General features: G+C 45.9%; 1 pseudogene; it reads left to right on the forward strand.

The window, feature by feature from the left end:
• The window catches only part of LOC135505509 (utrophin-like), a 224,123-nt pseudogene that overhangs the window by 126,817 nt on the left and 74,769 nt on the right, over positions 1-22,537 (forward strand).

Below are 22,537 nucleotides of genomic sequence, written 5' to 3' on the forward strand. Positions count from 1 at the left end.
AGGTCTGCAGACAAGGTGGTTGACTGTGGACATTGGTCATACTCTTTTCTCTTTGGCTCATAAGTCTCTCGTCAAGTTTAAATGCTTTCTTTTATTGTACAACCAACTTTCCCCTTTGAGGTTGTTAAAGTCTTTGTCCTTGCTCCCTTTCCCCCCCTCCTCTCTCTCTTTCTCTCTTCCCCCTCCCTCTCTCTCTCTCTCTCTCTCTCTCCCTCTCTCTCTCTCTCTGTCTCTCTTCCCCCTCCCTCTCTCTCTCCCTCTCTACCCTTCTCACAGACCTGACTCCAGAGGAGAAGGCGCAGGGTGTGACCAGGGCCATCAGAAAGCAGACAGCGGAGGTGCAGGAGCGTTGGGAGCGTCTGCAGGACCACGCTTGTGGATGGCAGAGTCAGGTAGAAAGGGCATTTGAGAGGCTACAAGAGCTCCAGAGCAACATGAACCAGCTGGACCTGCGGCTAGCCAGGGCAGAAGAGACCAAAGCTGGCTGGCAGCCTGTAGGAGACCTGCTCATAGACTCACTGCAGGAACACATAGAGAAGACCACGGTGAGGGGAGTCACTGATTTATTAAGGGGGAAAGAGAGAGAGGGACGTTGTTTTTTTACGTCCACTACAAAACATTTAGGGCCAACAAGTGTAGGTAGTGATTAACCTGTACATAAATCAGTGTCAAAAAAATGAATTACCTAGGTCAACATCTAATCACCATTGGTACAGGTATCACCCCTGCACCATAACAGTATGTTATAGATACTGATCTGTCCACATCAAAACACTGACCTGTGGGTGTGCATCCTGTGTATGTTCCAGGCTTTCAAGGAGGAGATGGCCCCTCTGAGGCAGGACGTGAATGTGGTGAATGAGCTGTCTGGTGAACTGGCTCCTCTGGATGTGCAGCTGTCCTCCACCTCCTCCAAGCAACTGGATGACCTCAACATGCACTGGAAACTACTACAGGTGGGCTATGGGTGTCCCACCTAAAACCTTCCCTTTTTTACATGTGGGCAACGGGTCTCATGCCTAAAACCATCTCCCTTTTATGTGTCATACTTAAGAAGAGGTGTCACAGCTACAAACCTCCTCCCTTTTAGGAGTTGTCATACTTGGGAGTACGTGTCACTGCTAAATGACTAAAAGGTCAAATGTAAAACCTTCCCCCTTTTACGAGCTATCATATTCTTGACTTTTCTACTTTCTACTCTTTTTTCTCACCAACCTTATTCAGATCTCAACCTGTCTATACGCTCATGTTTATTCTGTCAACGTCATATTAGCCCTCTTGCTGTCTTTGTAATCAAGTACTTCTGTCCATCTCTTTCCACCTGTTTGTGTCATTTTGTTGTTGCTTTCTCTCATTATTCCTGCCGTCTCTCTCTCTGTCAGCCTGCTGTACTTTAGCTCAGACACAGAGAGGGCTGAGGAGAGGTGGCCTTCCGCTTGTCTACCTCTACAGGTTACTGAGTTCTATGTTGTGGACTTCTGTCACTATAGATAAATAACACTTTTTGACACAGTGGACTAGTGTCGTGGTCCAGCCTGCTGATGGCCGGGATCAGAGCTTTACTCGTGCACCCCTCAGGCTCATTTGTCACTATGCTGTTTAGATTAATGTGTGTGCGTGTGCCTGTGCGCGTATGTGTGTGTGACAAAGAGAAAAAAAGAGACATCAAGAGAGAGATCTTAGATTCCGTCCCTTTCCTTCTCCATGCCCCCCACCCCTGGTATTGCCATGCTGGAGTTGATGACCACTGAGATAGGACTCCGTGCCACTTTGGTCTGATCAAACAGAAGGGCAAACGGCAGAGCAGGACTCAGTCACCAGGCACCCCATAGAGATTCACTGGGGCTGGATGAAAGTGTGGAAGACACATTTTGTCTGCCTCCTGGTTCCCTGTGTAGAGACAGCCTTATATCCTCACTCTAGGGAGGATGACTAAGTCACTGCACGCAGTAAGGACACTCAGCAGTGCACACACATGCACGCACACACACACACTCAGCTGGACCGGTCAATATAGTGCTGGCGGGATGCAGGTGTGTCTTTGTGTGTGTCTAACTCTCTCCGCTTTCTGGTGTGCAGGTGGCCATTGAAGAGAGACTAAAGGTCCTTCAGGAAGCCCACAGAGACTTCGGCCCTTCCTCCCAGCACTTCCTATCCAGTGAGTAGCCAAATCAAAGTATATTAGTCACATACACACTTTTTAGCAGATGTTATTGCAGGTGTAGCAAAATGCTTGTGTTCCTAGTTCCAACAGTGCAGTAATATCTAACAATTCACAACAATACACACAAATCTAAAAGTAAAATAATGAAGTAAGAAATATCTAAATATTAGGATGAGCAATGTCAGAGTAGCATTGACTAGAATACAGTAGAATAGAATATAGTATATACATATTAGATGAGTAAAACAGTATACAAACATTATTAATTGACTATTGTTCCGTTATTAAAGTGGCCAGAGCTTCAATGCTTATGTACAGTATAGGTAGCTTAGTGGTTAGAGCATTGGGCTAGTACCCGAAAGGTTGCTCGATTGAAATCCCTGAACTGCAAAGTAACAGATTGTTGTTCTGCCCCTGAACAAGGTAGTTACAGTAACCCACTGTTCTGAGGTTGTTGTTGTAAACAATAATTTGTTCTTTAACTGACTTGCCTAACTGACTTGCCTAACTGACTTGCCTAACTGACTTGCCCATAGACCATATGGGGCAGCAGCCTCTAAGGTGCAGGGTTGAGTAAATGGGTGGTAGCTGACTAGTGATGGCTATTTAACAGTCTGATGGCCTTGAGATCAAAGCTGTTTTTCAGCCTCTCGGTTCCAGCTTTGATGCACCTGTACTGACCTCGCGTTCCAATGACTTCCCTTGATGTTTATCGATTCAGCCTATGAATGTCTCGGAGGTAGCCTATCCATTATGTTTTGTTGTTGTTGTTGCTGTTATACTATTTGTCAGGGTTGCCCTCATCCCTTGCCTCCTACACACACACACACACACACACACACACACACACACACACACACACACAAACACACACTCAAGCAGGTTGTTTACAGGAGTCAAGGTTCTTCACTCTTGAATCATTCAAAGCTTAATTACAACTCTCCTCTGACTCACTTTCCTTTCAGACCAGTGGTCATTAACGAGGGAGGGAGGGAGGGATCATTAATGACAGACAAAGCCACACCCCTCCCTCCTCACCCCTCCTTCCATCCCCATTTACCCCAAATTATACAGAAGTGTTCTATTTCATTGCTTTGTCCCTTTCCTCTCTCCATCTCAAATCCAACCCCTCCCTTGTCTACCCCATTTGGCTCTGACATGGATACAAAGTGTCCTCCATTTGATGATAACATGGTGGTGGGATAGGGAGGTAACTTAGTTGTCGTGTGTCCCTAGACCTGAGTGGTGTTGACCGCTAAGTTATTGTATCAGCCAAGATGCCATTCTGGCTCCCCTTTCATCTCTCATAGACAGATTCTACCGTTTCTTCTCATAGTAACCGATGGAGAAAGTCGAAACTTTACAAGTTTCAACCCAACTTTATCACATTTCTTTGAGTTTATGAAGTTTTAAAGTTCTTACTATTATCACACAATGCCGCCAAGCACTTTTTGACATTAGATCGACAGTTACTAACGACAATTTCAACTTCAAACCCGACTCTGACACCTGTACCCTTGTTTATACCAGACCCTCTTCCTTTATTTCATGGGCTACCAAAACACTGCAGTTGTTAGACGTGGCAGACAGACTGGAGTCCTGGTGGGTGAGATTGAGATGAAGAGAAAATCGGCTGGCACTCCCCTCTGTTTTATTGGCAAATGTCCAGTCACTCGAGAATAAGATGGATGAGCTTCGTTCCAGAGTCTCCTATCAGAGAGACTTGAAAAGCTGCATTATTATTGCCTGGATACCCAGACTCCTTGCTCCGACCAAATGCTACGCCATGCCCACGGACGACAGTTTGGATCTGAGTTCATCCCCTTCACTGAATGCGAACACATTAGGGGCTGTCTGATTGGTTCAGAAACTGATGGTTCGGGCCAGAGCCAGAACACACATGGATAAAGTGGCAGCTATACAATTTGCCATTTGCTATGATACTCTGAGTGGTTAGACAATCCAATCACTGATAACTTTTTGTACAACACCCCTAGTACCTCTCGTTACAACAAATTACTTAAATTATGACAGATTAATTTAGTGGTCAGGCTAGCAACACAAGGTGAAGGGGGACTGGTCTGCCCCTTCATAAACAACAACTTGTACGCCTCTTCCAGTGCGAAGGAAACTCATAGACATAGAGTGCCCCATGGTAAGCTGTAGACCTTTTTAATTAACAAGAGAGTTCTCATCCAAAATATCACAGCTGTCTACATCCCACCAGAAGCCAACAATACTTTATGGGGCCATAAACAAACAAAAGACCACACACCCAGGGGCATCTTTTAGGAGGAGACTTTACCTCGGGGAGACTTAAAAACGTTCTACCTCACTTCTACTAACACGTCGCTTGCGCCATACGGGGCGTCAAAATGCTATACCACTTTTATTCTACCCAAAACAATGCATAGAAGGCCCCCCATCGCCCTCTCTTCGACAAATCCGACCATGACTCTATCCTGCTGCTTCCCATTTAGAAAACGAAAGCTCAAACTGGAAGTGATCTGATGAAGCAGATGTGAGGCTACAAAACCGTTTTGCAAGTACAGACAGCGATCTGTTCCATGATTCATCCGATAGCATTAGGAGTTTATCATATCAGTCACAGGCTTCATCATGTAGTCTCCAGAGTGACCATACAAACTTAACCAAACCAAAAAACACAGATTATACCAAGTGTCTTGCATGAAAGCTCCAGTTGTTCCAGTTGACTCTGTGATCTCACTCTCCGTGGCCGATGTGAGTAAAACCTTTAAACAGGTTAAAAGGCCGCCGGGCCAGATGGAATACCAGGGTGCATTCTTAGAGTATGTACAGACCCGCTGGAAAGTGTGTTCACGGACATGATCAATATTTCCTTGTCCCAGTCTGTAATCCCAAGATGTTTCAAGCTGAAGACCATTGACCCTGTTCCCAAGAACTCAAAGGTAACCTGCCTAAATGGCTATATTCCCCTTGCACTGACATCTGTATTTATAAAGTGCGTTGAAAGGCTGGTCATGACAGTCATCAAAGCCATCATCCCAGACAGCCTGGACCTACTCCAATTTGCATACCGCCCCAACATATCACACAATCTCAATTGCACTTCGCACTGCTCTCTTCCACCTGGACAAGGGGAAATAACTGTGGGAATTCTGTTCATAGACTACACCTCAGTGTTCCACACCATAGTCCCCTCCAAGCTTATCACCAAGCTCAGGACCCTTGGACTTAACATCTCCCTCTGCAACTAGATCCTGAACATCCTGATGGGTCGGCCCCAGGTGGTGAGGATAGGCAACAACACCTCCGCCACACTGACCCTCAACACGGGTGCCCCTCAGAGGTGTGTGCTTAGTCCCCTCCTGTACTGCTGTTGACCCACGACTGCATGGCCACGCACAACTCCAACACCATCAACAAGTTTGCTGACGACACAACGGTGGTAGGCCTGATCACCGATGGCGATGAGTCTACAGGGAGAAGATCAGGGCCTTGAAAGTGTGATGTCAGTACAACAGCTTCGTCAGCATCAGTAGGACCAAGGAGCTGATTGTGCATGGGTCCTCAGATCCTCAAAAGCTTTTACAGCTTCACCATTAAGAGCATATTGACTGCCTGCATCACCACTTGGTATGGCAAATGCACTGCCCTCAACAGCAAATCATTACAGACGGTGGTATGGACAGTCCAGTACATCACTAGGGCTGAGCTCCCTGCCATCCAGGGCCTCCATATCAGAGGAAGGTCTAAGAAATTGCCAAAGTCTTCAGCCACCCAAGCCACAGACATACTGTTCTCTCTGCTACCCTCAAGCAATCAGTACCAGAGCATCAGCTCTCGGACCAACAGGCTCCGAGACAACTTCTACCGCCAAGCCACAAGACTGCTAAATAAGCACAGGACTGCTAAATAGTTAATAAAATGGTTACCCAGACTATCTGCAATGACCCTATCTTGCACTGACTATGCACACTTGGAAGACTATATATACACAATATATACACTCACTCACACACATTGCACAAACACACACAAATACACACACATAACGACAACACACATACACAACATACTTTCACAATCATCATATGCTGCTGCTACTCTGTTCTTTATTTTATTCTTATTATAATCTCTCCTGATTAGTGTTGGTATTCTGAACCTCTGTACTTCGATACTAGAACGTGAAAAAGGGTCCTGTACTAGATTTAGTTTGACTTTTGGTACTTCTGTCAAATGTGTCTCACGGATCAAGTCTGTCTATCAGCGCAGCCGATGTCCTCCTTTTAACGTGAGTGCACCGTGCCTGCTCCACTTAGCTTGCACTGGGAGTCTGGGCTGCATCAAGTTAGCTCTGTCATGCTGCACGGAAGTCAACACACTTGAATAATGCGACACACAACGTAAAAATGTTGAAACTGTTATTAATTACTGTTCGCTAACATTTTTTCTCTTTCCTTGCTAGCTTACAGCTGAAGGCAGCAAACATCAATTCACTACCCTTTCTTTGTGAGAATATGCAAACCATAATGCAAAATATGCTGATTTCAAAGCTGATTGCCACCCAAACTTTATTCATCAACTTAATCGGTCTCTCTCTTACCTCACTCCCAAAGATGTATCTATTGCCTTAGCAAACTGACTGTGTGTGAATAGGGCTCCAACCATAGGCTCCAAAGGGCCACCCCCTTCTTTCCACGGGAAACGTCATTGCTGGTTAAAGATCAGTACAAATGGAAGGGAAAAGATTGTTTGTCATATGTAAACCCTTGAAATCAGCCAAAACAAGCTCAATAACTCAATGCATGCACACACTCATATTGGATATGCATTCACCCTCACGTCTACTCCCGCTCCTCCCATCCGGCATTCAACGTCACCGATATACTAACCACCGGTCCTGTGATCCATCATTATGCACACTGGCATCATTCCTTACACGCACCTGCAATTCACCATGATACTCACCTGGACTCTATCGCCTTCCTGATTACCTCCCCTATATCTGTCCCTCCCTTTGGTTCTTTCCTCAGTCAGTATTGTTCCTGTGTTTAAGCGTACCCATAATGATATAAAGCTACTGTTATGTTATCTCAGTTCATGTTTGTTGTTTTATTAAATGTTTCACGCGCACCTGCTTCTCGACTCTCAGCATCTCCGTTACAGAATACTGACTCAAACAATGGAAACAGAATATCTCCAGACAGTCGATGAGCAGGGATACCTTCTAAGTCAACAACATGACCAGCTGGCACAACTGGGTACGGCTATGGAAGAGGTTCTTCGCAGTATGCAACGTCTCGAACATACCCGGAAGGCGTTTTCGTTAACTAGCGGAGGATACTCTAGAACCAGGCGACCCAGCGAGTCACCACAACAGCCCATTCAGCAGCCCACTCAGGTCAGCGACGCCTGTTTGTCCCGCCCTGATAAATATGATGGCCCCATCTAAATGCTGTGGCTTCCTACTTCAGTGCTCCTGCTACTTTACACACCAGATGGGAGCTCCCACCACAGACAGGTCCAAGGTTGCCACGGTTATTTTTCTGCTGACTGGGCGGGCGTTGAAATGGGCTGGGAGAGAGGAAAGGAGGAGCTAGATTCTTATGAGGGGTTCATGGCTCTGTTTAAATGTTTCTTCGGTCATCCCCCTTGAGGACAGAGGGGGGGTTTGAGCTTACTCCAATTACGGCAGGGTGACCAGACTGCTGCCAAGTAGGCGCTCACCTTCTGGACAATAGCAGCATCCAGCGGACTGAATGAGCCAGTGCTTAGTACGCTATTCAGAAGGTGTCTGCGCGAGTAGATCCAGACATAACTGGCCTGTCGAGATGACAAGCTCTCCATTGACGCACTCATTGCGATTACCATCCATCTGGATAACCTACTTCAGGAACGTCGGTACTCTCATTGCTTCTCTCCCTCTGTATCATAGCCTGAACCCATGGAGGTAGGAGTCGCACACCTCCCCACGGTGGAGCGACACAGACGGAGACAGCAGGGGCTCTGTCTGTATTGTGATCAAGGAGGGCACCAGCTCTAGCGGTGTCCGACACTTCCTAATCCAGGATCCACAAGAGCAGAGGGACGGTCACTTGATCTTCCTCCTCCTGGGGCAGGAGTGAGCATTCCATCTTCATCACTCTCTGCTAAACTCTTTTTGGTCTTCCACACTATTTGACTGTCCGTCATGTACTGTGTCTACAGCATTAGTGGATTCCGGTATCATGGGGAACTTTCTTGACCAGACCCTTGCCTCTGCTCTTAACATCTCATCCTCGCTTTCCTCTCCTTTCCCGGTTCAAGCCCTAGATAGTCTGGCACTAGGATTCGGAACAATTACACACATCACCTAACCACTCACCCTCAGCATGGAGTCAATTCATCAGGAGAACTGTCCTGCTGAGTGCATCTACGTTTCTATGCAGATAAGGGACCGGCTGCTGACCTGGGCACACACAGCTGTCGTCGCTGGACATCCAGGTTTTTCTCGCACTATCCAATCCATGTCTGAGAAATACTGGTGGCCCACCTTGGCGCAAGATGTTACGTACCTTCCTGTTCCATACGTGCCCAAACCAAATCCCCCTGGAACACTGCAGCAGGGAAAGCCCTTCCTGTGCCTTAGCGTTCCTGGCTCGATTCCTTCTACCTCCATGGGCAGAATATGCCCAGAATTCGCTACGTCACTCCTACACTGGGTTGACCCCCTTCCAGTGTGTTCTGGGTTTTCAGCCGGCCCTGGCTCCATGGACCAAGACCAACACTTGCGGTTGATGAGTGATTCCGGCATGCAGAAATGACAGGTTCCGAGTGACAGATGTAGCTCACCTTCATTTAAAATCTCACTTCTCAGGCTGGTGGTTCCTGGTACCCAAGCTAATGCTGTCCCCATAACACCCCCCCCCCCCCGGATATCGAGGGGAGTCCGGCCTATGCCATCAGCTCCCGACTGGATGCTTGACGTTGTGAGGGTCGGCTCCAGCATCTGGAGGACTGGGAGGGGTATGGCCAAGAGGAGCAGTGTTGGGTTCTGGTAGAGGACATTCTGGATCCCAACATCATCTGTGAATTCCACCAATGGCGGCTTTACTCTGGAGCCAAAAACTTACTCTATCCACCCAGCTATCCACTTACGCAATGTGCTCTTTCACGCTCATTTTTCAAAATAAAAGCCTGAAACTATGTCTAAAGACCTTAGGAAAGCCAGAGAAAAAGGAATCTGGTTGATATCCCTTTAAATATCAGTTCTGTTATACTCACAACAATTTTTTGACAGTTTTGGAAATGTTAGAGTGTTTTCTATCCTAATCTGTCAATTATATGCATATTCTAGCATCTGGTCCTGAGAAATAGGCTGTTTACTTTGGGAACGTTATTTTTCCAAACATAAAAATAGTGCCCCCTAGCATCAAGTGATTCACTTGGTATCGGCATAACCCTGAGGCCTACTTACTTTATGCTCCCTTTATGTACATACGTGTATCTACCGGAAATACCTCATACCCCTGCAGTGATATAGAACTGGTACTCTAGATGCAAGCATTTCATGGTACAAGTCCACACCCGCTGTATTTGGCGCCTGTGACTATTATAAATGGTTTTGTATTTTAAGACCTAGGTTTCATCTAAGGGTACAACAAAGTGACTGCCTCTCCATCCATCCAGCCGTCTGTTTGTTTATTTAGAAATATATATACAGTATCTATTCCTCCATTCATCCACAATTTCAATCTACAGTTGAAGTCGGAGGTTTACATACACCTTAGCCAAGTACATTTAAACTCAGTTTTTCACAATTCCTGACATTTAATCCTAGTAAAAACTCCCTGTCTTAGGTCAGTTAGGATACGCACTTTACTTTAAGAATGTGAAATGTCAGAGAGAATAGTAGAGAGTCTGATTTATTTCAGCTTCTCTTTCTTTCTTCAAATTCCCAGTGGGTCAGACGTTTACATACACTCAATTAGTATTTGGTAGCATTGCCTTTAAATTGTTTAACTTGGTTCAAACAATAAGTTGGGTGAATTTTGGCCCATTTCTCCTGACAGAGCTAGTGTTACTGAGCCAGGTTTGTAGGCCTCCTTGCTCGCACACGCTTTTTCAGTTCTACCCACACACTTTCTATAGGATTGAAGTCTTGAGGACTTTGTTGTCCTTAAACCATTTTGCCACAACTTTGGAAGTATGCTTGGGTTCATTACTCCATTTGGAAGACCCAATTGCGACCAAGCTTTAACTTTCTGACTGATGTCTTGAGATGTTGCTTCAATATATCCACATAATTTTCCTACCTCATGATGCCATCTGTTTTGTGAAGTGCACCAGTCCCTCCTGCAGCAAAACACCACCACAACATGATGCTGCCACCCCCATGCTTCCAGGTTGGGATAGTGTTCTTCGGCTTGCAAGCCTCCCCCTTTTTCCTCCAAATAGTTCTATTTTTGTTTCAGCATGCCAGAGGACATTTCTCCAAAAAGTACGATCTTTGTCCCCATGTACAGTTGCAAACCGTAGTCTGGCTTTTTTATGGTGGTTTTGAAGCAGTGGCTTCTTCCTTGCTGAGCGGCCTTTCAGGTTATGTTGATATAGGACTCGTTTTACTGTGGATATAGATACTTTTGTACCGGTTTCCTCCAGAATCTTCACAAGGTCCTTTCCTTTTGTTCTGGGATTGATTTGCACTTTTCACGCCATAGTACGTTCATCTCTAGGAGACAGAAAGCATCTCCTTCCTGAGCGGTATGATGGCTGCGTGGTCCCATGGTGTTTATACTTGCGTGCTATTGTTTGCACAGATGAACTTGGTACCTTCGGGCATTTGGAAATTGCTCCCAAGGATGAACCAGACTTGTGGAGGTCTACAATTGTTTTTCTGAGGTCTTGGCTGATTTATTTTGATTTTCCCATGGTGTCAAGCAAAGAGGCACTGAGTTTGAAGGTAGGCCTTGAAATACAGCCACATAAATACATCTCCATTTGACTAAAATTATGTCAATTAGTCTATCAGAAGTTTCTAAAACCATGACATATTTTCAGGAAATTTCCAAGCTGTTTTAAGGCACAGTCAACTTAGTGTAGTTAAACTTCTGACCCACTGGAATTGTGATGCAGTGAATTATGTGAAATAATCTGTCTGTAAACAATTGTTGGAAAAATTACTTATGTCATGCACAAAGTAGATGTCCTAACCAAACTATTGTTTGTTCTCAATAAATTTGTGGAATGGTTAAAAAACTAGTTTTAATGACTCCAACCTAAGTGTATGTAAACTTCTGACTTCAACTGTAGCTAATATGCAGGGAGTGTGTATAGGTTAGGCTTATAGAGTGCAGGGAAAGGCAGCTATATGTGAATGGCTTACGACAGCTCGTAAAGTCTTGTCATCACATTTGGCAGCTGTCGGTCTATTGGTTGTCAAATCAAATTTCAAGTCAAATTTGTTTGGTCACAGACATGCAACATTTTCACGAAAATAAGAAAAGCAACCAAATTAAATAATTTACCTTTGAAGAACTTCAGATGCTTTCACTACGGAGACTCCCAGTTAGATAGCAAATGTTCCTTTTTTCCAAAAAGATTATTTTTGTAGGCGAAATAGCTCTCGTTTTGTTCATCATGCTTGGCTGAGAAATCGACCGGAAAATGCTACAACTATAACGCCAAACTTTTTTCAAAATTTGCTCCATAATATCGACAGAAACACAGCAAACGTTGTTTAGGATCCATCCTCAAGGTGTTTTTAACATATATATTCGATAATATATCCGTCGAGGCAATTGGTTTCTCATAAGAAGCGATTGGAAAAATGGCTACCTCAGTATTTTACGCAAGATTTTCTGCGGGAGACACCATGTGACCACTTGCTATATATGGTCCCTTACGGCTATTCTTCAATGGAAATGCGTAAAAATACGTCACAATGCTGTAGACACCTTGGGGAATACGTGAAAAACGTAAGCTTATTCGTAGCTCATTCACAGCCATATAAGGAATCCTTGGCATGAGGCGGTTTTAAACAATGCGGCACTTCCTGGTTGGATTTTTATCTGGGTTTCGCCTGTAACATCAGTTCTGTGGCACTCACAGACAATATCTTTGCAGTTTTGGAAACATCAGAGTGTTTTCTATCCAAAGATGTCAATTATGTGCAAGGTCGAACATCTTTTCGTGGAAATTTCCTCTATTTACCAAATCATGAGAGCAAACCACACACAAGTCAGAATTAGTTATCAAAGTCCATCTCTAATTATATGAGCTCTATCACAACCATGTGACTCTCAGATCAATTCAGTGTCTATCAATGAATTCTCTGAGAGTCCCTCACACATTGTTACTGAGATCCTTTATAGCAAAGACACACATAATTTATCATTCAGCTTTGCTCTCTTCTCAAACTCAGAACCATAAACAAATCCTCCATATTAACATCCATATATCAAATCCATCCTATCTTGACAAGATCACAGAGACACACTGACTGGCACACAGACATTGTGGAGCCAAGAGATACACGCTTGACCTCTCCCCTCTCTCCGGCCCAAGCAACTTAGTCTTGACATAGAACAGATACTGCAACCCTGCCACAGTATTATACAAAAACAACATTCTGATGAGAAGTAACTTACAAACATATGATGAATATAAAACATCTTACCTATGTTACCAACTAATTCTGATTATTCCCCAACAACACACAATTGTAAAGAGATGAATAAGAAGATATACATATAAATATATGGATGAGCGATGGCCGTGTGGCAAAGGCAAGATGCTGTTGATGGTATAGAATACACTATATACATATGAGATGAGTACGTAGGATATGTAGACATTATTAAAGTGGCGTTATTAAAAGTGACCAGTGATACCTTTATTAATTCCATTTATTAAATGTATTAAAGTGGCAAGAGTTTTGAGTCTGTATGTTGGCAGCAGCCACTCTATGTTAGTGATGTCTGTTTAACAGTCTGATGGCCTTGAGATAGAAGCTGTTTTTCGGTCCCAGTTTGATGCACCTGTGCTGACCTCGCCTTCTGGGTGATAGTGGGTTGAACAGGCAGTGGCTCAGATGGTTGTTGTCCTTGATGATCTTTACAGCTTCCTGTTACATCGTGCGCTGTAGGTGTCCTAGAGGGCAGGTAGTTTGCACCCGGTGATGCGCTGTGCAGACCGCACTACTCTCTGGATGGACCATTTCAGTTTGTCCGTGATGTGTATGGCGGGGAACTTAAAACTTTCCAACTTCTCCACTACTGTCCTGTTGATGTGGATGGGGGATGCTCCCTCTGCTGTTTCCTGAAGTCCACAATCATCTCCTTTGTTTTGTTGATGTTGAGTGACAGGTTATTTTCCTGACACCACACTCCGAGGGCCCTCACCTCCTCCCTGTAGGCTGTCTCGTCGTTGTTGGTAATTAAGCCTACCACTGTAGTGTCATCTGCAAACTTGATGATTGCGTTTATGGCCAGGGAGAACAGGAGAGGTCTGAGAACGCACCCTTGTGGGGCCCCAGTGTTGAGGATCAGCGTGGTGGTGATGTTGTTTCCTACCCTCACCACCCGGGGGCGGCCAGTCAGAAAGTCCAGGACCCAGTTGAACAGGGTGGTGTCGAGACCCAGGATTCTGAGCCTCACGAATGAACAGCTGTTCATTGCTGTAGTCAATGAACATCATTCTTACATAGGTATCCCTCTTGTCCAGATGGGATAGGGCAGTGTGTTGGCGACTGTCGTCTGTGGACCTGTTGGGGCGGTTAAGCAAATTGGAGTGGGTCTAGGGTATCAGGTAAGGTGGAGGTGATATGATTCTTGACTCGTCTCTCAAAGCACTTCATGATGGTTATGTTTTGGCTTTGAAGTTCAGCTAATTCATCCACTTTCCTTCTCTCCGTTTTGTTCTGCCCTTTATCTGTGTCGTCTAACAATAACATGCCGTTAGAACACATTAACCGGTTATTTAGACGACGCAGTACATTTTTACAAGATACGGCCGTCTTAACTTACTTTCACTGACCAAAAGTTACACCCATCCTTTTTTCAATTTCATGCATAGTGGGAATCACGTTTGTACAACAAGCCAATTACATTACGGAGCCATTTGCAGAAGCGTGCGGCTCGAAGGACTAAAAAGCATGCGTGCGTGCGGCTCGAAAGGTTTGTGCTGCAAATATTGCATGTTTTTATATTCACGTGGTGTATCTTCCTTCTTTTTTCAACAGCCTCTGTGCAGCTCCGTGGCAGAGAGCGCTCTCTCAGAATAAGGTTCCGACTACATCAAGTGAGTAACACCTACTGACAACATCCTGCTTATGCATGCTATAAGAATCATTTGTCTTTATGCTTATTGTATGGTAACTCTTTTGACTTGTGAGTAGGTGATTCTATTAATGCTCTGAAGTTTCCTTTAAAGATCGAATCCTCATTTGGGGAAACAGTGCCACTGTTCCCCCCCTAGCACCTTTGTTATAGTTTTTGTTTTGTTTATGAGAGGAGAAACAGGGGAGAGGAGCGTCCCAAACGGACGTGGCAGTTTCACCAATTAAGTATTAAACTTTAAGGGTTGGATTCAATTCTTGAATGTTTCCACAGGCATAATATTGAATTTGAAGTGATTCGCAGTGCAATGTCAATTGTCAATTCATTCATTTTGCCGGGGGGTCTTTCTGATTTGCATAATACCTGTGATAATGACAAAGTATTCATGGACCCTTTTGCAGTCGGTCTATAGCAGCGGTATCACAGCTTAAGATAGGTGCCCATTGTAATACATTCACAGACAGGCTTAGCAGCATGGTCGATTAAAAAAGCAGAGAGAGAGGGAGAGGCTTGTGCTGATAGCCACTCGGGATGGCTTTCAGACTGACACATGCAGAGAGAAAGAGACAGAGACAGGTGGACACAGAAAGTGGATAGAAATATGAGGGCTACTGAGAGATAAGTAAACTGAGAGAGAAGGATATGTGAGTAGAAAGAGAAAAATAGTGATTAATAGGAAATGACAGTCGGAGAGAGATGGAGTGAGGATGAAAGAGGGAGAGGGGGTGATAAGGAGGTAGAGGTACAGAGACAGGTTGTGAGAGATACTGATTGAGACAGGGAGGCATCCCTGTGAACACCTGCAATTTGTTTAGCCCTGGAGCTTTGCACTGGAAAGCATCAGAGATGAAAGCAGCAAGAGGCTGGGAAGAGAGGACGGGCTTAGAACTCTGGAATCAACAACAGCTCTCTGTGATCACAGGTGTTGGCCCTCAAGCGGCCGACTACTGAACCTTTGCTGATGGGGAGAAAGGATGGGGAGAAAGGGCGAGAAATCAGCCTATTGACAGCCTTCCTCAAATCCAAAACGCTGTAAGGTTTTCACCTCATTCAAATGAATGCCACCACCGGGAACTGCAACACTCAGTTATTGCCACTGTTGTCATCTGTGATTAAACATCTGTCAAATATCTTCTGAGTGAATTCAAAACTCTACCACAGCCTTCACAGGGCTAATTGTAAGGTCACTTACAGTGTAGTGATATTTCTGTGACCACAACATCAGGCTTTGGCACATTAATTTGGCTCTTGCCCCCACCTCTCATCCCACTTTCGTCGGTCTGATTGCACAATGACCGCTGTTTAAACCACACCGTAACCTCGTCCCTTCCCTCTCCGTGAGAAGCGACACACTAGCAAATCAAACGGTTACACACGGACACCTCAACACACTCTGCCATCCTAGTTGACCTCCAGCTGACCTCTGGCATTTCAGTGGGCTCAGACGTCCAGAACACTGTCAGGGTATAATCGTGGACTGCCGCTGTCTTCTGTCCACATAAGAGCAAGCTTAAGCTTCACATTACACTCTACAGGACATGTGTGGCATGGGTTTGCATTTTTCTAAATGCAAAGGAGAACATTTCGTTACATTTCGTAACATTTCGTTACATTTAGTTATAGTACAACGGTTTGATTTGTCTAATCTTAGCAATTTCTTCTTAGCTAGCTACATAGCCGTCTTTGTATCAACGACAATTGCATAATTATCGTATTTCGTCGTCCTAACGTATCTGCCCAGCAGCTAGCTAAGCAGCTAGCTAACATCCACTGTCCACTAGCACTGTAGAAACTATTACACTCAACTGAACGACTCGATTAGCGTAGTGTCAGCTAGCTACATAGTTGTCTTCGCTGTCTTCGTATCCAAGATAATTGTGCAGTTTAGAGTGTGTAGACTTAGAGTGATTATCTTAATTTACCGAGGTTAGCTAGCCAGCTATTTGTCGTCCTTAACGTAGGAAATGCTGCTAGCTAGCTTGCCAACAGCTAGCCAACCTCTACCGAATTGAACTCCAACTACCCGGTCAACATTCCGCGTCGCTCCACAGGTAGTATCACATTTTCATTTCACTTCATTACAGTACAACGGTTTGATTTGTTTGATCGTAGCTAGCCAGCTACATAGCCGTCTTTGTATCTAAGACAATTGTGTAGTCTAGAGCGATTTTCTAGGTTAGCTGGCCAGCTATTGTCGTTCTTTTAACGTAGCTAGCCAGCTAGCTCCTCGAATAGCAGCACTGTAGTAACTATTACAGTACAACGGTTTGTTTTGTTTGATCGTAGCTAGCTAGCTACATAGCCGTCTTTGTATCTAAGACAATTGTGTAGCCTAGAGCGATTTTCTAGGTTAGCTGGCCAGCTATTGTCGTTCTTTTAACGTAGCTAGCCAGCTAGCCCCGAATAGCAGCACTGTAGTAACTATTACAGTACAACGGTATGTTTTGTTTGATCGTAGCTAGCTAGCTACATAGCCGTCTTTGTATCTAAGACAATTGTGTAGCCTAGAGCGATTTTCTAGGTTAGCTAGCCAGCTATTGTCGTTCTTTTAAGGTAACGTAACGCAATCAACCTGCTAGCTAGCCAGCTAGCCCCCGAATAGCAGCACTGTAGAAACTATTACACTCGACGTAACGACTTGATTAGTGTAGTGTCAACATCGCAGCCACTACCAGCTAGCCTACTCCAGCAGTACTGTATCATTTCAATCATTTTAGTCAATAAGATTCTTGCTACGTAAGCTTAACTTTCTGAACATTCGAGACGTGTAGTCCACTTGTCATTCCAATCTCCTTTGCATTAGCGTAGCCTCTTCTGTACCCTGTCAACTATGTGTCTATCTATCCCTGTTCTCTCCTCTCTGCACAGACCATACAAACGCTCCACACCGCGTGGCCGCGGCCACCCTAATCTGGTGGTCCCAGCGCGCACGACCCACGTGGAGTTCCTGGTCTCCAGTAGCCTCTGGAACTGCCGATCTGCGGCCAACAAGGCAGAGTTCATCTCAGCCTATGCCTCCCTCCAGTCCCTCGACTTCCTGGCACTGACGGAAACATGGATCACCACAGATAACACTGCTACTCCTACTGCTCTCTCTTCGTCCGCCCACGTGTTCTCGCACACCCCGAGAGCTTCTGGTCAGCGGGGTGGTGGCACCGGGATCCCCTCATCTCTCCCAAGTGGTCATTCTCTCTCTCTCCCCTTACCCATCTATCTATCGCCTCCTTTGAATTCCATGCTGTCACAGTTACCAGCCCTTTCAAGCTTAACATCCTTATCATTTATCGCCCTCCAGGTTCCCTCGGAGAGTTCATCAATGAGCTTGATGCCTTGATAAGCTCCTTTCCTGAGGACGGCTCACCTCTCACAGTCCTGGGCGACTTTAACCTCCCCACGTCTACCTTTGACTCATTCCCTCTGCCTCCTTCTTTCCACTCCTCTCCTCTTTTGACCTCACCCTCTCACCTTCCCCCTACTCACAAGGCAGGCAATACGCCGACCTCATCTTTACTAGATGCTGTTCTTCCACTAACCTCATTGCAACTCCCCTCCAAGTCTCCGACCACTACCTTGTATCCTTTTCCCTCTCGCTCTCATCCAACACTTCCCACACTGCCCCTACTCGGATGGTATCGCGCCGTCCCAACCTTCGCTCTCTCTCCCCCGCTACTCTCTCCTCTTCCATCCTATCATCTCTTCCCTCTGCTCATACCTTCTCCAACCTTTCTCCTGATTCTGCCTCCTCAACACTCCTCTCTTCCCTTTCTGCATCCTTTGACTCTATGTCCCCTATCCTCCAGGCCAGCTCGGTCCTCCCCTCCCCGCTCCGTGGCTCGATGACTCATTGCGAGCTCACAGAACAGAGCTCCGGGCAGCCGAGCGGAAATGGAGGAAAACGCCTCCCTGCCGACCTGGCATCCTTTCACTCCCTCCTCTCTACATTTTCCTCCTCTGTCTCTGCTGCTAAAGCCACTTTCTACCACTCTAAATTCCAAGCATCTGCCTCTAACCCTAGGAAGCTCTTTGCCACCTTCTCCTCCCTCCTGAATCCTCCCCTCCCCTCCCCCCTCCTCCCTCTCTGCAGATGACTTCGTCAACCATTTTGAAAAGAAGGTCGACGACATCCGATCCTCGTTTGCTAAGTCAAACGACACCGCTGGTTCTGCTCACACTGCCCTACCCTGTGCTCTGACCTCTTTCTCCCCTCTCTCCAGATGAAATCTCGCTTCTTGTGACGGCCGGCCGCCCAACAACCTGCCCGCTTGACCCTATCCCCTCCTCTCTTCTCCAGACCATTTCCGGGGACCTTCTCCCTTACCTCACCTCGCTCATCAACTCATCCCTGACCGCTGGCTACGTCCTGTCCGTCTTCAAGAGAGCGAGAGTTGCACCCCTTCTGAAAAAACCTACACTCGATCCCTCCGATGTCAACAACTACAGACCAGTATCCCTTCTTTCTTTCTCTCCAAAACTCTTGAACGTGCCGTCCTTGGCCAGCTCTCCGCTATCTCTCTCAGAATGACCTTCTTGATCCAAATCAGTCAGGTTACAAGACTAGTCATTCAACTGAGACTGCTCTTCTCTGCATCACGGAGGCGCTCCGCACTGCTAAAGCTAACTCTCTCTCCTCTGCTCTCATCCTTCTAGACCTATCGGCTGCCTTCGATACTGTGAACCATCAGATCCTCCTCTCCACCCTCTCCGAGTTGGGCATCTCCGGCGCGGCCCACGCTTGGATTGCGTCCTACCTGACAGGTCGCTCCTACCAGGTGGCGTGGCGAGAATCTGTCTCCTCGCCACGCACTCTCACCACGGGTGTCCCCAGGGCTCTGTTCTAGGCCCTCTCCTATTCTCGCTATACACCAAGTCACTTGGCTCTGTCATAACCTCACATGGTCTCTCCTATCATTGCTATGCAGACGACACACAATTAATCTTCTCCTTTCCCCCTTCTGATGACCAGGTGGCGAATCGCATCTCTGCATGTCTGGCAGACATATCAGTGTGGATGACGGATCACCACCTCAAGCTGAACCTCGGCAAGACGGAGCTGCTCTTCCTCCCGGGGAAGGACTGCCCGTTCCATGATCTCGCCATCACGGTTGACAACTCCATTGTGTCCTCCTCCCAGAGCGCTAAGAACCTTGGCGTGATCCTGGACAACACCCTGTCGTTCTCAACCAACATCATGGCGGTGGCCCGCTCCTGTAGATTCATGCTCTACAACATCCGCAGAGTACGACCCTGCCTCACACAGGAAGCGGCGCAGGTCCTAATCCAGGCACTTGTCATCTCCCGTCTGGATTACTGCAACTCGCTGTTGGCTGGGCTCCCTGCCTGTGCCATTAAACCCTACAACTCATCCAGAACGCCGCAGCCCGTCTGGTGTTCAACCTTCCCAAGTTCTCTCACGTCACCCCGCTCCTCCGCTCTCTCCACTGGCTTCCAGTTGAAGCTCGCATCCGCTACAAGACCATGGTGCTTGCCTACGGAGCAGTGAGGGGAACGGCACCGCAGTACCTCCAGGCTCTGATCAGGCCCTACACCCAAGCAAGGGCACTGCGTTCATCCACCTCTGGCCTGCTCGCCTCCCTACCATTGAGGAAGTACAGTTCCCGCTCAGCCCAGTCAAAACTGTTCGCTGCTCTGGCCCCCAATGGTGGAACAAACTCCCTCACGACGCCAGGACAGCGGAGTCAATCACCACCTTCCGGAGACACCTGAAACCCCACCTCTTCAAGGAATACCTAGGATAGGATAAGTAATCCTTCTCACCACCCCCCCTTAATGAGAGAAAAAATATATAACATTTTGAGGGTAGGAGTAGAGGAAAAATGTATTTGGAATATGTCAATTGGAGAATGCAAGCACTTCTGGTTGGAGATAAGTCTACCACAAGGACTGTCACAGAAGATGCAGGAAAAGTGTTAGATACACTTGTTAGATATATTTGCAGTTTTAGTTGTGTTTCAGATTATTTTGTGGCCAATAGAATTCAATGGTAAATCATAAGTGTCATTTTGGAGTCCCTTTTATTGTAAGTAAGATTATAATATGTTTCTGAACACTTCTGCATGACTCTGGATGCCACCATGGTTACAGACAATCCTGAATGAATTGTGAATAATGATAATCAGAAAGTTAAAGGAGGCACAAAGATCATACTCCCAAGACATGCTAACCTCTCATCATTACCAATAACAGGGGAGGTTAGCATGTTTTTGGGGGGTATGACATTTATGCATCCTTCATCTTCACTCTGGTCTGTGATGTGGATGAAGTAGCCAAGCCATACAGGAAATTCCAGGGGAAGTAGTCATTATGCAGAGGATTCTAAACACTGTAATTATGCACCCAGATTCCGAGGCAACCTGGAGCCAGGAAGAAGCAGAATAGCAGACTCACCTCTGTCATTCTATTCACACTACTCTGCTGCAGCTTGGCCACACACTCTTGTAAACAACATTTTCCTGTAGCTTTTTGGTTACATAAATGTAGAGTTTCCTAGGTTTTAGGTAGTATTCCATCCCAGAGGCCCGTTGTAATGATATTCACTCTTCACACAGATATGTCATTTAGGATGTTTTCGGGGGAAATGTGCTGCTATCTATATCACTCACTCATTCACTCCCTGCTGAGGAAAGATTCAGTAATAATAGTATGTATTAGGATCCCCGATTAGCTGCTGCCAAGGCAGCGGCTACTCATCCTGGGGTCCAAACAGGAATCAAAACACAACAAATAAAATACACAATATACATAGCACTACATTTACATTACAATTTAGCAGATGCTCCCATCCAGAGCGACCCACAGCCAGTACATTCATCTCAAGATAGCCAAGTGAGACAACCACATATCACAGTCGTATCACAACCACGTGTCATATATCACGACATACTGCAATGCAAAAATGAAATAGAAACAAATGTCTGTCTCTCTTCACAGTCCCGTAGTGCCGTAATGTGTTCATGAATATGGTTGTATTGCTAGTTTGAGTTACCTAGGGTTGCAGAGGGTTCCATGTAGTCATGGCTCTATTTAATACTGTGTGTTTCCCAGCCTCTGTTCTGGACTTGGACTTGGGTATTCAAGTAAAATTAAATAAAATGTTATTAGTCCCCTAACCAACAATGCAGTTAAAAAAATACAGATAAGAATAAGAGATAAAAGTAACAAGTAATTAAAGAGCAGTAGTGAAATAACAGTAGCGAGACTATAAAGGTGGGTACCGATACAGAGTCAATGTTATTTGAGGCACTAAAAATAGTCTGGGTAGCCACTTGACCAGATGTTCAGGAGTCTTATGGCTTGGGGGTAGAAGCTGTTTAGAAGCCTCTTGGACCTAGACTTAGCGCTCCGGCACCGCTTGCCGTGCGGTAGCAGAGAGAACAATCTATGACTAGGGCCTTCCTCTGACACCGCCTTGTATAGAGGTCCTGGATGGCAGGAAGCTTGGCACGGTGATGTACTGGGCCGTTCGCACTACCTTCTGTAGTGCCTTGTGGTTGGTTGCCGAGTAGTTGCCATACCAGGCAGTGATGCAACCAGTCAGGATGCTCTCGATGGTGCAGCTGTAAAATATTTAGAGGATCTGAGGACCCATGTCAAGTCTTTTCAGTCTCCTGAGGGGGAATAGATTTTGTCGTGCCCTCTTCACGACTGGCTTGGTTTGCTTGGACCATGTTAGTTTGTTGGTGATGTGGACACTAAGGAACTTGAAGCTCTCAACCGACTCCACTTCAGCCCCATCGAATAGAATGGGGGTGTGCTCGGTCCTCCTTTTCTTGTAGTCCACAATCATCTTGTTACCTACCCTTACCACCTGGGGTTGGCCCGATTGCAGTTTGAGGTTGCAGACTGAAGTTGCAGATAGAGGTGTTTAGTCCCAGGTTACTTAGCTTATTGGTGAGCTTTGAGGGCACAATGGTCTTGAACGCTGAGCTGTAGTCAATGAATAGCATTCTCACATAGGTGTTCTTTTTGTCCAGTTGGGAAAGAGCAGCGTGGAGTGCAATGGATATTGCATTATCTATGGATCTTTTGGGGCAGTATATAAATTGGAGTGGGT

The sequence above is a fragment of the Oncorhynchus masou genome, chromosome 19 (genome assembly GCF_036934945.1).
Source record: "Oncorhynchus masou masou isolate Uvic2021 chromosome 19, UVic_Omas_1.1, whole genome shotgun sequence".
Lineage (NCBI taxonomy): Eukaryota > Metazoa > Chordata > Actinopteri > Salmoniformes > Salmonidae > Oncorhynchus > Oncorhynchus masou.